Below are 15,090 nucleotides of genomic sequence, written 5' to 3'. Positions count from 1 at the left end.
TGTGTCAGTCACTCCTTTTATTTCATCCACGACGCTGTCAAATTCGTGTGAACGATGATATTATCTTACATTTTGGTAGCTGTATGCCGCCAGTTTTTTGATGTGGTTTCATTATGCCTTAAAAACGTGTAACAGGCCCTTGTTGGCGTAATATGGCACTAAGTTTATAAATTCTAAATGGTGATAGAGTTACTTGTAATCTGTTCCAGTGAACAGAACCCTCCAGTTCACCATAAATATACATTTTAACTTAATTTGTCTCACATAACAGGAACCGATAATATAAACAAATCAAAGATTTTAACGATGTAAAGATATAATGCCGTGGCTCAGAGATCATTCATTACCAGCTGACACTGTGGACCATAGATACACGTGACTGTTATAAAGTTGTTTCATTCTTTACAACAACTTGTTAAAAGTATTGCTACTGCAAATATACGACATTAAAGACACAAACAAAAATTGTAAAAAATATAAAAAACATACAGACTTTATATCAGCATAATCTATTTCTTACTATTTCTGCATTTACTGTCATGTATTTGCAACTTTAATATAAGATCTTGTAAAGAATGAAAGAGTTTTATTATGTTACTGGTTTGTGTTCTGTGAGCGCCAGTCGGGGTGGCCGAGCGGTTCTAGGCGCTACAGTCTGGAACCGCGCGACCGCTACGGTTACAGGTTCGAATCGTGCCTCGGGCATGGATGTGTGTGATGTCCTTAGGTTGGTTAGGTTTAAGTAGTTCTAAGTCCTAGGGGACTGATGGCCTCAGAAGTTAAGTCCTATAGTGCTCAGAGCCATTTGAACCATTCGATTTTTTTCTGTGAGATAAATCAAGATAGAAATGCATATTTACGACGAACCGCAGGGTTCTGTGAACTGGAACAGACAGTAAATAACTCTATCGCCGTTTAAAATTTATAAAATTTGTGTCATATTACGCTAATAAATTCCTGTTATACATTTTTATGGCGAAATGAAACCACAACGAAAAAGTGGCTGCGTCCAGCTAGCAAAAATGTAACATTATATCCTTGTTCAACCTAAAGAAGAAAGTGTAAGTCTCTAAACGCATCGTGAGATGAAATAAAAAGAGTGTCTGACACAAATAATTGTTTTATTTAAAATTGTATTGTCAGTCCAACGTGAACGACAATCTGATAATCTGAGCAGTTCTCTTAGGTTGTTCGCAGATGATGCTGTAATATACCGTCTAGTAAGGTCATCCGAAGACCAGTATCAGTTGCAGAGCGATTTAGAAAAGATTGCTGTATGGTGTGGCAGGTGGCAGTTGACGCTAAATAACGAAAAATGTTTGGTGATCCACATGAGTTCCAAAAGAAATCCGTTGGAATTCGATTACTCGATAAATAGCACAATTCTCAAGGCTGTCAATTCAACTAAGTACCTGGGTGTAAAAATTACGAACAACTTCAGTTGGATAGACCACATAGATAATATTGTGGGGAAGGCGAGCCAAAGGTTGCGTTTCATTGGCAGGACACTTACAAGATGCAACAAGTCCACTAAAGAGACAGCTTACACTACACTCGTTCGTTCTCTGTTAGAATATTGCTGCGCGGTGTGGGATCCTTACCAGGTGGGATTGACGGAGGACATCGAAAGGGTGCAAAAAAGGGCAGCTCGTAATAGGGGAGAGAGTCTGGCAGATATGATACGCGAGTTGGGATGGAAGTCATTAAAGCAAAGACGTTTTTCGTCGCGGCGAGGTCTATTTACGAAATTTCAGTCACCAACTTTCTCTTCCGAATGCGAAAATATTTTGTTGAGCCCAACCTACATAGGTAGGAATGATCATAAAAATAAAATAAGAGAAATCAGAGCACGAACAGAAAGGTTTAGGTGTTCGTTTTTCCCGCGCGCTGTTCGGGAGTGGAATGGTAGAGAGATAGTATGATTGTGGTTCGATGAACCCTCTGCCAAGCACTTAAATGTGAATTGCAGAGTAGTCATGTAGATGTAGATGTAGAACGACATAAGGTCACAATCGAAACTTACCTTGGCGTATTTCAATGGTTTATATGAGAGAGATTTGTTATATCAGTCAGTTCCCGCGTGAAGAGTGAAGCGGCAGTAAACAGAGGTAGTGTGGACAACGTAGCAGACAAGTACGAAAATGGACGCACGGGCTGTTCCGCTCGCACTGCGACTGCATTAGAACCTCCCCCGCACTGCTGCCGCCGCCACCACTGCGCTTTTAATTAAACTTGGGCCGCAAGTTGCTCGCCTCCGCCCGCCATCTGCTCTTTCTATAAATGTAATTGTTTCCCGCAGCAGAGCGTTCCATAAAGAAAACAGCCGCCGCCGCCCCGCAACCAATCCGGCGCGATAGGTGCTCTCGGCGACGGAAGCGACTGCGGAAAACTTGTCAGCGTGAATGAAAGCAGAAGCAAATGGCTGTACATGCTGCATCAAGCTGCAGAACACACCGATGTTTCACCTCCGTATCAAGAACGAAGCCTCACGTTTTAACTTCCTGTACACAGCGAGGTCATTAGAGTCGGTGGACAACCCCGGGTGAAGTAAGGGTCACAACCCGAAACATCGGTCTCTCGGACCCATCGTTCATTATAAACATCGAGTGTGGTAGCACCGTAAAAAACCACGCTCTCTCTTTTTCAGTATCTTCCTTCTAATACTTGCCGTGTGTAAAGCAACATTCAACGAAAAAAATTTAAATGGCTCTCAGCACTATGGGACTTAACTGCTGAGGTCGCCTAGAACTTAGAACTACTTAAACCTAATGTACACAAACAACGATCTGGACAGTAACAAGTAACAATAACAAGTGCAGCTAATTCCCGTCGTGTGTTACAACAATTCACTCGCTCACCGCAGAAGTCTGTGAGACAGTGTGCCCGTGAAACTGGAGTGAGTCGCTCAACTGTTCGGCGAATTTTGAAGACAGCAAAGTGGAAGTGCTACATCCCGCGATTGCACACGCAATGAACGAGGACGGCCCAGATCGCAGAATGGAGTACTGCGAGTGGTTTACTGACATGGTGCGCAACGATGAAGAGTTTGCAGAGATGACTGTGTGGTCTGATGAGGCACAGTTAAAACTCGATGGTAAAGCAAATCGCCACAATTGCATCTAGTGGGCCGCCGAAAATCCGAACGTCCATGTAGATAAAGCCGTGAATTTGCCAGGAGTAAATGTGTGGTGTGGCTTGTCTCACCGGGGCTTGATTGGGCCATTCTTCTTTGACGGCACAGCTCCCGGTGAGGTGTATCTTCAGAAGCTTCAGACATCCATTTTACCTCCCATCCTAGACTTGTATGGGGACGAAACAGTTTACTTTCAACAAGATGGTGCCCCAGCCCTCTATCAAAATCGTGTTAGGGCGTATCTCGACGAAAATCTACCAGGAAGATGGATAGGCCGTAGAGGTGCTGTGGAGTATCCACCACGTTCCCCTCTCGACTTTTACCTGTGGGGAACACTAAAGGACGTCGTTTATCGACAAAAGCCACGCACGTTGGATGCACTTCGAGACTCCATCGTACATACATTTGCCGATATCCAACTGAACACGTTGCAGTCAGTAGTTCGTGCTGCAGTTCAGCGGCATCGTTTGTGTGTGGATGTTAATGGTGACCATTTCGAACTTCTACAGCGATATCTTTATGTTGGACTTTAAGCTACACTTTCACCAAAAATGTGACAACTCCGTCAATTAGTTTGCAAGTTATGGACTTTTAAGCAGTGGATACATTTTTTTGGACCCCTCTGTATTAGAGGAAATCACACACATCCATGCCCGAGGCAGGATTCGAACCTGCGACCGTAGCGGTCCCGCGGTTCGCCTTGACTGTAGCGCCTAGAACCGCTCGGCCACCCCAGGCAGTAGAGAGGATATAAAATGTAGACTAGCAATGGCAAGAAAAGCGTTTCTGAAGGAGAGAAATTTGTTAACATCGAGTATAGATTTAGCTGTCAGGAACTCTTTTCTGAAAGTGTTTGTATGGAGTCTAGCCATGTATGGTTGTGAAACATGGATGATAAATAGCTTAGACAAGAAGAGAATAGAAGCTTTCGAAATATGGTGCTACAGTAGAATGCTGAAGATTAGATGGGTAGATCACATAACTAATGAGGAGGTACTGAACAGAATTGGGGAGTAGAGGAATTTGTGGCACACTTGACTAGAAGAAGGGATCGGTTGGTAAGAGACGTTCTGAGGCATCAAGGGATCAACAATTTAGTGTTGGGGGGAAGTGTGGATGGTAAAAATCCTAGAAGGAGACCAGGAGATGAAAGCACTAAGCACACTCTTCTCTGACATTGTAACCGAAAACAAACCACAGCAACCAACTCTTCACTCCTGGACCCTCAAAGCTAACCATCGTCTGCTGCTCATCAGCTCCTTAGCATTCCAGGTTCTTAGGCTTAGTTTACACTTTCTGAGATGAGTAGGAATCTGCTGTTGTCCACAGTGGCACAGCACCGATTCATCTTATAATCCGCAACTATTGATGTTCCTTGTGGTTCTTGCAACTCTGGAACACAATCTCTTCAGAGACGTCTGTGTGTCGTGGCAGAGCTTCCTCCCTTGACATACACCAATCTCGAAGATGGACTGTTTTCTGTTGCCACGTTTCTCTTATGAGATTTATTGTTGTTGTTGAGTGCAGAAAACTCTACCTCGATTTAAGTCAGTGGCGAGCTGGTTGGTATCCAAAAACGGGTTGGGCCGTAGACGTTTATTCGTTGGCTGCAATTTTCGCGTCTGATGCAAGGGAGAGCGATACCGTTGTGTTCCCGAATACTGATCCAGTTTCGTAGTGCTGAACCACTTCGGCGTTCTCTCACTTGTCGATGTACGGCGTCGTTTGCCACAAACGTACAAGTTGACTCCCAATATACTGGCGCCCGGATTCTCAAAGGTCTAAGGAGTTGAGTTACCAAGAGCGCCGTTTGGTATGAAAGCAGTGCGAGAGGCGGGCGGGGACTCCCCGAGTGGTCCCCCCCACTCCTCCTCTTCGCCCCTCCCCGCCCCTACCGCCACTAATCACGTTCCGCCGGCGGCGCTGGTCTCGCTGCCTGGCTGCTGGCATACGTGCCCTGCAGAGGAGCGCCGAGCGGCTGACTCTTCCCCCGGCGTTCTTCAGGCTGCAGATTAAGATAAAGCTTCTCGCCTCGGTGCGGAAAGGGGTAGGGACCGCGAAAAGAAAGAGAAAGGAAGGCGCGAGGGGAAATAGGGAGTGTGGGAGGGCGCGAGTGCCGGCTGCTGGCGGGAAGTGGGGAAGGGGGAGCGCGCTTCCTCTTGCCTCCCGACCGACTACAGGAGTCGTGCACGACGTAAGACCAGCTTACAAGGGCGGTAGCCGAAAAAAATCCTCTTCCTCACGATTGCTTCTAAAGCGTACAACTTCTGCGAGGGAACTTCAGACGTTCCGGTACTCTTCCGTCCAGCATCTGAACGTCATCACTCACATACCTCAGCGTTCTTTAAAGACATTCCGACGTGCGTATTGCTTTCAGACAAATAAAATTCGTGCTTCACATTTGCTACGAGTGGAGCATGCTGCTGAGTTCTTGGAAACACGAGTAAGCATGCCGTGTGTGGTATAGTTCAGCCATGCCAAACAGGTGAACGTATTGCTCTACCTCACTTTTACTGCCTGCCACTGTTTTCGTATCCCAGGTGGTCTGAATGAAAAGAGCATGCTTCAGTTAGCGAGCAACATGAAAATATTGATAAGCCATCGAGCTCTAATAAAGAGGGGTCCAAAAAAATGTATCCATGTAGATACAGCCGTGAATTTGCCAGGAGTAAATGTGTGGTGTGGGTTGTCTTACCGGGGCTTGATTGGGCCATTCTTCTTTGACGGCACAACGGTTCGAATCCTCGTGTGACCTTGTAGATCAACGTTTGCTGTAGTTTCCCTAAACCGTTTAACACGAGTGTCGGAACAGTTCTGTGGTTTCATTAGCTACGACATGGTCGCGAATTGAACAGCGATCCTGAAAATGTAGAAGAGATTCCTTTACTTCCGTTTGTGGTCACAAACTACCTCAGACTACCGGTTTCGCTCAGCAACGGCCATCTTCAGATCTGCAGCCAGACATGGGAGAAAACACAAACACTTCCAGTGGATTGTGCACAGGTTAAAAAGTAATGTAGCCCACAAGACAAGCATTATTGGCATACATGTGAAAATTACGCCCTTTAAATATGACGAAGCGTAATTGTTTTAAGAACACGCTCCAAATATAATATACCAATAGTGGCATCGTTAACAGATAGCCGCGAAGGATTAGCCGAGCGGTCTCAGGCGCTGCAGTCATAGACTGTGCGGCTGGTCCCGGCGGAGGTTCGAGTCCTCCCTCGGGCATGGGTGTGTGTGTTTGTCCTTAGGATAATTTAGGTTAAGTAGTGAGTAAGCTTAGGGACTGATGACCTTAGCAGTTAAATCCCATAAGATTTCACATACATTTGAACTTTTTTTTTTGTTAACTGATAAACACAAAATTAGTTCAACATCGTCGTGCATAAATAAAATATGCTATACACTAGAGCCGCTTTGTTAACAGCGCTGTTGGTCAAAACAACTGCCCCACATATGTTACATCTTTTTATTCCATATCGTACTATTCTCACGGACAAGCACATCAGATATGTTGGTTTTGAGACTTCAGTCACAGTAGAAACCGAAACATCAGGCCAACCTTGCTTATCACAGACAAGTCGGCCATCTTTACTCCTTGGAGCATTTAAGCACTATTGCACTAGATAGTGCCTCTTCACTTGTATGGTTCAAATGGCTCTGAGCACTATGGAACTTAAAATCTGAGGTCATCAGTCCGCTAGACTTAGAACTACTTAAACCTAACTAACCTAAGGACATCACACACATCCATGCCCGAGGCAGGATTCGAACCTGCGACCGTAGCGGACGCGCGATTCCAGACTGAAGCGCCTAAACCGCTCGGCCACAACGGCCGGCTTCACTTGTATGCCTGCAGGTAAGATTCAGTGCTGCATGGTTTAAACGAACTCAGAAATTTATTGCGCAGCTCTGGTCCTCTCGCGTCGCCTCTCTTGTTTGATATATTAAAGACAAAGAATGTCTACAGAACAATGCATTACCGCCAACCTATCAACACGAAATTGCTGCCGCCTATGGACATTATACATGAAAACAAGAAATTTCAAATAGTCATTGTATAGACAGGAAACTATGATGGAAGCTGCTGGAGGAAGTTAGTCACAGTCGCTGTTGATCAGCCCTCGTAGAAAGAATATGGAAAAAACCAGCGAATTATCTTCATTCCGAATAAAAACCGCCTTTCCCCTGCAAACGGAAACTGACCAAGGCCACAGCAATGGCGCACAGGACCTCACACAAGTGAAAACAGAAAATTATACGTTACACGGTTTTTAATTCGAAAATTGCTCTAAAATGTTATTTCAGTTTAAGCTAAAACACGGCCCAAACGTCTAGTGTGAAGCATAACGCTATTTGATGGTGACATTTCCATCCGTTCCGCGACGTTCTGTTGACGTCCAGCCTGAGTCGGAAGCGTTCTTTAAACGGACTAGAGCTAGACTGTTAATCAGGAGACCCACACCGTGTTTGACCACCTGCATACTAGTGTGAAAGATGGCAGGGGTGGATTTAGCGCTTGCAGAAGCGCGAGAATGAGCTTCATTAGCAGTGTAGGTATAAAAATGCGCCGGCGAGGCGGCCCGTGAGATGGTAGCGGCGGACTGTGCCGTTGCGTTGCGGTCTGCGGCGCGGTTGCGGCTGCCGCACGCGCCATCGCCCGCCGCAGAGTCTCGTTAATACTGCAGCGCCTCTGCCGGCCGCACCCGCAACTACAGCGCACGCGGGCGCCCCGCGTGGTTATCACACACACTGCCCCCAGCATCAATAACACGCCGCCAACAAGGTAGCGCAATTTGCCTGAAAAACCTGCCTTCTCCAGCTAATCAACTTACGAAACTTCCTGGTACACTAATATTGTGTGCCGGGCTGCAAAGTTTTAAAACAGCGCTCTTTCCGCAACGCGTATAGTGATACAGTGCGTCAAGCTAAGGTATTTCTCAACAGTACCCTTTCATTCTTTATGAGAGTCAATGGACCTGAAAGGGAAGTAGTAGTTGAGAAGTTTAGGGCGCAGGGGTGCGGCAGTCTAAACATTGAGCAAGCAGTAAAGGACCCAAAGGGAAATTAAGAAAGCGGAGAACAACTTTAAAAACTGTCAGATTTACCGGTGACATCGGAACTTAAAATACTAATGAATTCCATGAACTGCTGCTATAGAAAAACTCAATAAAAGCTATTAAATATTTCTCACGGGAGTCTTAAACGCCCGATTTGGTAACAGGCCTATTAACGATATAGTAGGTACAGAAGATGAAACCCACACGTAATGATTTAAGAGTCACAAACACTTTTTTAAACAGCTTAATATTTATAAATATTCAAGGGGACCTCGAGCTGCAGTGTCAATAAAAGGTATAGAGTGTTCCAACGATGCTGCAGGTCGTCAAAGTTAGGTGCCGCCGCCTGTAGATATATGTACATACAGGGTTATTCTGTGATGATGTTGCAAAATTTCTAGGATGATGGAGCCGCTATGAGCACTTTTTCATCTTCGCTACTGTGAAAAGACATCTCTTAAGGTATGCATTTTAAAGCCCGTATTTACTAGATGCCGTTTCATGTTTTGGTCTTTACTACTAGGTCCGAAAGTTTCGTAACCTAGAATCTTAGCAACGACAGTAGCGGTTCAAGTGTACCACTGTCAGAGGTATCATAACGGTTTTCCCTTACAACTTTGTACTCGTTTGATTCAGAACTGGGGACACTTATCTCAAATTGATACATGGTAAGGTGGGCATCTCATTTTGATATTTGTAAGTTATGAATCTGCATGTCGGAGAGAGAGAGAGAGAGAGAGAAGTTATGATACTTTTAAATAATCTTTGGTCTCGTTGTGGCACAGTCTTTGCCTCTGCGGAGTCTGGTACATTCTTGATTGAAGTGTGGTAGGTGACGCAAGTATTCAGTTGTGTTGTGACTGTATGTGTTAGATGAAGAAAGATTTATTGTAAACGACAGTCAGGATTATATCGAAAGGCGAAAGAAATATAAATTTTAAATAATGATATTATTTTAAAGAGAAGAAGTTTCAGGTAAAACTGCTATATTGCGCAGTTAATTTGTTACAATAAATATTGTCAGCTTCTTAACTTGCTCAGAGCTGAGTTATGCATTGACGTATCAACTGACATCATTTCACAGGAATAGTTATTATCCTCGTCTCACTGTTTAAAGACGGTTTATCATTACGTGTTACCACATTGCACCATATGATAAACGACAGTTTGAATTTTGTTTTTAAATTTTATTTTAAAATAGAAATCTAGCTTAGCCGCAGCCTGCATGCTGTTTAGTGTTACGCTTTCAAGAAATCTGCAACAGTGTTGCCAAGGAGCGAGGTAAATGGAAATTTTGAGATTAGGACCAGTTCACTGTTTTACTTCAGTCGCGCATTTAATATAAAGACAAGTTGTATTCAGGCCAGTTACAGCTCAGGTCGAATTATATTCTCTTTAGTCAAAACTTAGCATACGACTTTTAGTTGGGTAACAGTTTGTGGGTACATAGTTCTCGTAGTACGCAGATATTTTTACAGAGTGGGAGGTAAATTTGAGCTAAATTTCATACAGAAACATGTAGTGTGGAGATTAAAACATTTATCCGCTTCCATCATCTTAGGAAATTTGTAACATTATCACAGAGTCACCCTGCATGTGCATACATTTGCAGGCGTTGCGCCTGCAACTTCGACGCTCTGTAGCATTGTTATATGACGTTTCCGAGCATGGCTTCCTATTCAAAATGTTATGTACCCACTTCCCTCTGCAAAACCTAGAAGTCTGAAACGCGAACACCCTGTATATTGTTGCAAATAGAAAGGCTTTGGTAAGAATGGAGGACACAAGAGTTTACAGAAGTCGAGATCTATCATCAGATCACTTTTCAGTAAGAATATAGAAGAAATCAAACATAGACACCCTGTCGGAGGTAAGATCTCCAAGAATATAATATGAAATTATTGAATCAAAAGAGTGTAAATGAGGAATTTCAAACGAAACTAATAAGTAACAACGGAAATGAAGACTGGAATGGTTCAAATGGCTCTGAGCACTATGGGACTTAAAATCTATGCTTATCAGTCCTCTAGATCTTAGAACTACTTAAAGCTAACTAACCTAAGGACATCACACAACACCCAGTCATCACGAGGCTGAGAAAAGAAGACTGGAATACTGCTGAAGCAAGCAGCCACTGAACGATTAGGAACAAGGAAAAATAAATTTTATAAGAGGGGATTAATAATTTTGAACAAACTCATAAATGACAAAAGTTAGAGTACCTAAAATCCTTGCCATTATATGATAATATGAGTTACAGAGAGGATTGTAAACGTAAATCTGCCTTAGTAAAGAAAGAAATACGTAAAATGATGCGGGCAGTTGGGGAGCGATTTGTGATTTAAAAAGAACATGATATTCCTGGGATACAAGCAAAGCATGCAGAATTATGAAGTACTTTAATAAACAAGACCGAAATACGGGAAAGGAATGGTGAAAGTACCTTAAATGTTTATGCGCTGATTGCGAGAAAGAACCAGAAATAAATACCCGTAGCAGTGGCTCTGTAGGTTTGCTAACAGTGGAAGAACTGCAAAAAGTAATAGAGGAAACAAAAAACAAAAAGTCGCTGGCTAGTAATAATATAAGCATGGAGTAGACCGAATGTGTGTCTGATCACCTGAAGTGCAAACTTTTAAAGTTTGATGATTATTTCCTGACTGTGCGGGTATGTGTCTGATGAATGGAGTCAAGCTTTGATACGCCATTTTTTGGAGAGAGGGGATTAATTACAATGCAAAAAGTGCAGAGAAACTGTTGGCTAAAAATTACAAATAACAGATAGATATCAATACTCGAGGTACGTATGTGTGAGGCACGATATTGTTTTTGAAAAGTGGATAATATTTTGACTTTATTTTCACTTTGTCACAAGTAACAGAGGAAACAAGGGAATTCAGTTTAACGACTTATTATGCCAGAGAAGGCATTTGGCGACGTATAACAGAAAATGCTATAGGAATCACTATTGGAAATGGGAATTCCAACACTTCTTACGGCAGTTCAATATTTATACAAAAATAGACCTGCCTGAATAGCCACGCGCGTTAGCACGACGCTTCCGGGATTCGGGGATGCCAGCTCTGAATCCAATCTGTAAGGCGGATTAACGATAAGGGCCGGTTAGCCGTGCAGCCTCAATGTACGTTTTAAGGGGTTTCCCACATCTGCCTAGAGAACAAAATCCTCAGTTAGACGAGCCGCAAATATTTCGAAAAACGTTCGCACACTTCTTAAGGGATAAATCCAAACGCAGACTGTTGGGCTACACGATTCCCAACAACACTAGTTGATGGTAAAAATGTCAGTCAACAATGAATGGAAGCAACAGATGTAATATGAACGTCAAGAGCTGTTCTAAGGTTAACGTGTCGGTTCGAAACTGGTAGCGGTGTGGCCGGCCGGAGTGGCCGTGTGGTTCTAGGCGCTTCAGTCTGGAACCGCGTGGCCGCTAAGGTCGCGGGTTCGAATCCTGCCTCGGGCATGGATGTGCGTGGTTAGGTTTAATTAGTTCTTAGTTCTAGGCGACTGATGACCTCAGATGTTAAGTCCCATAGTGCTCAGATCCATTTTTGGTAGCGGTGTTGTTTGCGCAAATAAACTGTGGCTGATTGCCGTTTTCTTCTTTGCAACAATCCAGTTACAAAAAGGTCCTTACTGGTACTTAGAACCTGTCAGTCGCCTCGAATGGCACATAATGGTTAATGAAGCATTAGGAATTTGAGCAAATGGTGCATCCATTTAACCGAAAACTGGGGTAGGTATGGGCTTTCGTTATCAGTATAAATATGGAACTTTCAAATGAATGAATTATATGTGCTATGCAAAGTACAAGACCAAACATGTATAGTTACATTTAATTGGAAGGAATTGATATATCAGTTTCAGTGAGTAACAGAATGTGAAAATCGAACTAATGAAGTTCGTCCTTTTCTTTTACTTGACACTTCCGTTGCTCCCTGCAGTTGCAAGTAAGAGCAGCCGTATTAAACATCTAATTCAAATGCAATTACGAAATTTTTTTGATCAGAGCAACATACAAGCCCTGGTTTCGACTGAACACGTGAACTGAACAACAGTACATGAACCTGCAAACGAATGTGAATGGTAAATAGTTAAGGTAAGAGGAACATCTTTTGCTTTATGCAAACGATGTGAAGGAAGAAGATTTCAGAGATTACCACAGTCCAACTATCGTGAAAAATGCAACGCAAATTATTACATGCACTCCGCAAGTACTATAAAAGTTACAACTGTGAAAAAAAGCTGTTTTACTGGAAAGAAAAGCTTTGCAGAGAGTACTTGGCTTCATGAATCACGGCATCATGATTACGAAATTTTTCTGGTCACATCGTATCTCTGCGTCATTCAACCACTTCATAATCAGTAATACAATTTTTGTTTTTGTGAATTTCTGTGTATTACCTCACTAAACCAGGAGTAAAGAATAGAAGAATGCCTAATTCTTGAATTAACATCTTTTTGAAAATCACCAGTAATAGCAAACATAAAAAGACAAAAATGAAATGGTGTGAAGATTTTTCTGTATATTTATTTTGAGTGGGGAAGGAGGACGTATCACATACACGTTCACGTTATTTTCAGCTACCGTCTGTTACTACAATCTCGAAAAATGTTCTGTTGCCTGAAATCATGGATAACGGAGAAAGCTGTAAGATGTCTATGAGACTTACTGCTGGCGGCGCTTACGTCTGATGAAGTGGCTCCAGTGGGATTACTCACCTGCAACAAAGAAGACAAGTACTTTAATCTTCATTATTCATATAAATCATAATGGAAAGTTAAATGAGTTTATAGCAACTATAATCTATGTATTGTTCGCTGTGTCGTATGGTCATTTCACGTGATATCAGTAACGCGCGCGTCTCAAAGTTCATACTTTTCTTTGAAAAATATGGGATCTTACATGGCCTTGAAATTTTAGCGGCAGCACTCTTGTATCTCGTTTGAATAAAACCTCGAGTCAAAGATTTCCATCATGCTCATCATCGTGTGCACCAGTAAGTTTAACGAAGTCTTAATCTTAGTGGAGTCTGGGGACTGAAACTACAGACGCAAAGTTCACAAAGAGCGAACGTTAATAACTTAATTTCTCTCTGGGGCGGTTTCCGTTCCCTCCTTGATTCCAGGTTTATGGGGCGAATGGAGAGAGGAACCGCATTTTCTTCATGCTGTTTTCCTACTTTATGTCGTCCATGTTCCGTTTGTCGGAGTGAAGGCAGTTCACTTACAGTAAGTCAAACAACTTCTATGCAGGAAGCTCACATCGATCCCCGGTGTAATCACGGCCTAACAATGAAGAAGTGCGACTCTTCGACAGCTCGATGGGAGACAGGACCTATCAGTAAAGATATTATAGTCGGAAGTTTTGCCTTACATACGTAGAAGCAGGCGGCGGTGGAGAAGGTTGTGTAAGGCTGGGGATTAGAAATGAGGATATCGCTTTCGATCGTGACAGTATGTTATTGAAGACTTTGACTATTGCAGCAATTTGACACTTTAGGTTCAGAGATGACATTTTATATGACAAATTCGTCGGTTAGGAATTCATGCCGACAGAGTTCGCGGGCCCCTGCCAGTCAGTTTCTTAGGCTTAACGAAGAGATAACTGGGCTTAATGCCTGCATGGTGCTTTTGCAACAAAAATACTGGTTGTCGATCCAGAATACAGAATTATTTAATTTAAATTTTAATTTACTTATACCTATCATGAACATCCCCAGCTTGTACCATTACTGAACGTCGTTTAAGGTAGAGGTGGCAATATGTTACAGTATACGCTGAAGCGCCAAAGAAACTGGTATAGGCTGCATATTCAAATACAAAGATACGCAAACAGGCAGAATACAGCGCTGAGGTCGACAACACCTGTATTAGACAAAAAGTGTCTGGCGCAGTACTTAGATCGATTAGTGCAGCTACAATGGCAGGTTATCGTTTTAAGTGAATCTGAACATGGTGTTGCAGTCGGCGCACGAGCGATGGCACACAGCATTTCCGAGGTAGCGAGGAAGTGGGGATTTTCCCGTACCACGATTTCACGAGAGTAACGTGAACATCAGGAATCCGGTAAAGCATCAAATCTCCGACATCATTGGGGCCGGAAAAAGGTCCTGGAAGAAGGGGACCAACGACGACTGAAGAGAATCGTTCAACGGGACAGAAGTGCAACCCTTCCGCAAATTGCCGCAAATTTCAGTGCTGGGCCAAGTGCCAACGTGTGAACATTTCGACGAAACATCATCCATAAGACAAAAGGAAGGTCAGCGGTGGCCGTAATATTGATGCTTGATTGGTAGCAAAATCGTTTTTCAATCACATAGTGATCATCTTCAGTGCTGTGGTGCACAAATTAAACTCATAGGCACTGGTATCAAGTTATTATCAGTAACCAAAACTGAGAAACGATCACAATAACAACTGAGTTACGAGTAGACCCTGTTCCTCTGAAACGCGTTCTCTGAAGATGGATTGCTTTTCAATGTTACCACGAATCATCGAGAGAGTGACATAGAACGTTTCTCTCTTTTTTCTAGTATATTAGTTAAATTTGTCTGGTTGTTTAAAAGAACGTTTCTCTCTTTTTTCTAGTATATTAGTTAAATTTGTCTGGTTGTTTAAACAGTGCAGGAAAGGTGTTCGGCACATTATTCTCGCAACAGATATATCTTCGATTGAATTTTTTCATTATGAGAGTATTGGGAGCGATGTGTGTTAATTGATAAAAACGATTCAAAAGCCAAGATCGCACAAAATATTTTTTTCATTCAAGACAACCGGTTTCAGCAGTCTTAGCTGGTATCTTCACTTCTCAAACATCTTTTTATAGAAAATGCCCATGTACATATTGCTCACAGATGCTTGTTAATTACA

Source organism: Schistocerca cancellata, chromosome 1, assembly GCF_023864275.1.
Source record: "Schistocerca cancellata isolate TAMUIC-IGC-003103 chromosome 1, iqSchCanc2.1, whole genome shotgun sequence".
NCBI classification, from domain to species: domain Eukaryota; kingdom Metazoa; phylum Arthropoda; class Insecta; order Orthoptera; family Acrididae; genus Schistocerca; species Schistocerca cancellata.
The sequence above is the reverse complement of the archived record's forward strand: the minus strand, read 5'-3'. Positions refer to the sequence as shown.